We start from the raw sequence: 3,281 nt of genomic DNA, 5'->3' as shown, positions 1-3,281 counted from the left end.
CAGAAATCCGCCCCCGCCTCTTGTTGATTGACAGGGCCAGCCGTGATCTCCTCCTCCGGCCAGCCCTGTCGGCATTTCAAAAATCGCGCGCCCGTGTTGAATCTGCGCAGGCGCTCTGAGATGAGGAGGCTCGTCTCCTCAGAGCTCCCTCAGTGCGCCTGCGCCGATGACATCATCGAAATAGAAGACGTCATCGGCGCAGACGCACTGAGGGAGTTCTGAGGAGACGAGCCTCCTCATCTCAGAGCGCTTTTGGGACAGTATATCATGATGCACTGTGGTATATAGTTCTGCTGGGCCATATTAAGTTCCCAGTCCGCCCCTGACACCAGTAATATGTATTAGCTTTTAAGCATAGAAAAAACACACATCTCTGTTTCAATAGTTTTCAATTCAAACGGTTAAAGAAAGTACATTACAGTTTGATTTGTTACAGTGTCAGGCAGAATACTATTATAATCAGGTAATCAAAGGAGAATATAAGTTCCAATATAATACAATTATTCAGATAACATTCTTTATTTTATGTAAAGCAGCATCCTATTCTTTATTGTGCTTCAATGAAGCAACCTTCTAGTTGGTACATGGAGCCTGCTTTGTGTGGCCAAAAAGTATTGTGTACTGTATGTAATGTGTAGAAGAAAAAATAAACTGGTAGATGAGGGTAGAGATGAAATAAACAAAAAGATAGGTAACTAGAGAGAACTTAGAAAACCTAGTTAGGTCCCTTATGCAAAGGAAAAAATGTACATCACAACCTAATCTAACTGTCTAATAATGAGAAGTACCTCGATGAAGACCATGGTGTCCAATTTTTTGTGTATTTATTAAGTGTATTGTTGCTTCTGGCAATCATATTTTCAAAGCTACAATTGACATTTACCTTCCTTATTATTTGAGACATGTGAGGAGTTGATGAGGATTTACAATTTTGCGCTATACATTGGAAAGAGGCTGTAAAAATATGACAGAGAACAGTCCTTTGGGGGACTGAGTACCTATCAATATCAATTCTTAAAAAGTGTCAGGGTTAAAGGGAACCTGTCACCAGGATTTTGTGTATAGAGCTGAGGACATGGGTTGCTAGATGGCGACTAGCACATCCACAATATCCAGTCCCCATAGCTCTGTGTGCTTTTATTGTGTAAAAAAATCGATTTGATACATATGCAAATTAACCTGAGATCAGTCCTGTTCTGGAGATGAGTCAGGGACAGGACTCATCTCAGGGTAATTTGCATATGTATCAATTTGTGTTTTTTTTTTACACAATAAAAGCACACAGAGCTATGGGGACTGGATATTGCGGATGTGCTAGCGGCCATCTAGCAACCCATGTCCTCAGCTCTATACACAAAATCCCAAGGACAGGTTCCCTTTAAATGGTAGATTGATGTTTGGTGAAGAGTAAATTAGAAGGGCAGTTTCTTTCCAGAAACCTGTAATAATTGGGCATTCCCAAAATGTATGTAGTAATGTGCCGACTTGATTACAGCCTCTCTAACATAGATTGAGGGAATCTTTATATATTTTAGAGAGCCTGTATGGGGTGTAATACCATCTGAAGATTGGTTTGGAATAAGCCTCATGATGGTCTGCACATGATGTGCTGCGCATTGAGGTTAAATAGGCTTTTTTTCCATTTTGTCATAGGGATGCTTGTGTTCAATTCTCAGCATAATTAACATCGCTTCTCAGCGCAATTCATCGTGTACCTACCCCTATGTTGCATGCTGTACATGAGGCATTAGTATACAATTTGATCAAAAAGCATAGACCCGCTCACCACGACAAGGTTGCCTCTTTGAATGGGACCCTACTCTAAATTCATTCAAAGAGGCAACCTTGTCGTGGTGAGTGGGCCTATGCTTTTTGATCAAATTGTATACTAATGCCTCATGTACAGCATGCAACATAGGGGTAGGTACACGATAAATTGCGCTGAGAAGATATGTTAATTTTGCTGAGAAGCAGTTATTAGATAAAAGCATAGTATTGAGGATGTGCGATCCAGTTTTACTCTTATATTTTACACGTTTTGTAGAATCTACGCTTGTTCCCTCTCTGGTATCAGCACTCCTCCCTATTCAGCCCAGGTGCTTTTAATTAGCAGGAGTCTGCATAAGGGTGTATAACTTCCTACCTCCTCTCAGTTGGAGTTCCTGAGAGTATGTGATAAGGTGAGTTTCACACCTGTTCGCTTGGTGCAGTGCTGCGTGGCGGCCATTGTTGCTTTGGTGCTGTGCTGGTGGGGCCCAGCAGGGGCGCTGTTTGACTGCTGGGTCCTGCTGCCTGCTGGTGCGGTGCCAGTGGTCGCCGCGCAGGTCTGTGCCAAATTTAGAGTAGCGTCCCATTCAAAGAGACAACCTTGTCCTGGTGAGCGGGCCTATGCTTTTTGATCAAATTGTATACTAATGCCTCATGTACAGCATGCAATATAGGGGTAGGTACACAATAAATTGCGCTGAGAAGCGATGTTAATTATGCTGAGGAGCAGTTATTAGATAAAAGCATAGTATTGAGGATGTGCGATCCAGTTTCACTCTTATATTTTACATACTTATTTATTTGATTATTCAATAATAGGTATACTTGGGGAGGAATTTTAGGGGGTGAGAACTCTTTTTTTTTTTATTCAGGAAGCTACATATTTGGAGATATTTATATAAATCTGATTTATCTAGTCTGTATTTATTGCTACAGAATGGAAAATTCTGGGCCTTTGTAAAGATCTTGTATTGTCTCAAAACCTGATTTTATCCCTGAAAAGACTGATATTTCTGGGATGACAATATCTAGGACGTGTAGGGGAATTTCCATTTAAGGATTGGTAGATTTGAGCATATTTTGATATAAGATTTCCATGTTTGGAGGGTAGATTTGACTGTGGGCAGTAAGTTAGTATTATTTATTAGGGATGAGCGAATCGACTTCGGATGAAAGATCCGAAGTCGATTTGCATAAAACTTCATTCCAATACTGTACGGAGCAGGAGCTCCGTACAGTATTAGAATGTATTGGCTCAGATGAGCCAAAATTATTACTTCTCAAATTCTGTGGTTGACTGGGTATATTAGTTCATTAAAATATAACTTTTACTAGATATGCCATAAAATATTAAAGAGTTAAAACACCAAACAACGGTGAGCAGATGGACTGAACCACTATCTGCACATCCAACGAATTGCCCAAAGTTGGTGAGGCAGCAGGATGCATGGGACACTTCTCAGCATCTGAACACAGCATGACCACTGTCGGACTGTGCCTCCTATGAGTTAGGA

This window comes from Bufo bufo, chromosome 1 (assembly GCF_905171765.1).
Source record: "Bufo bufo chromosome 1, aBufBuf1.1, whole genome shotgun sequence".
NCBI lineage: Eukaryota > Metazoa > Chordata > Amphibia > Anura > Bufonidae > Bufo > Bufo bufo.
Note: the sequence above shows the minus strand (reverse complement) of the source record.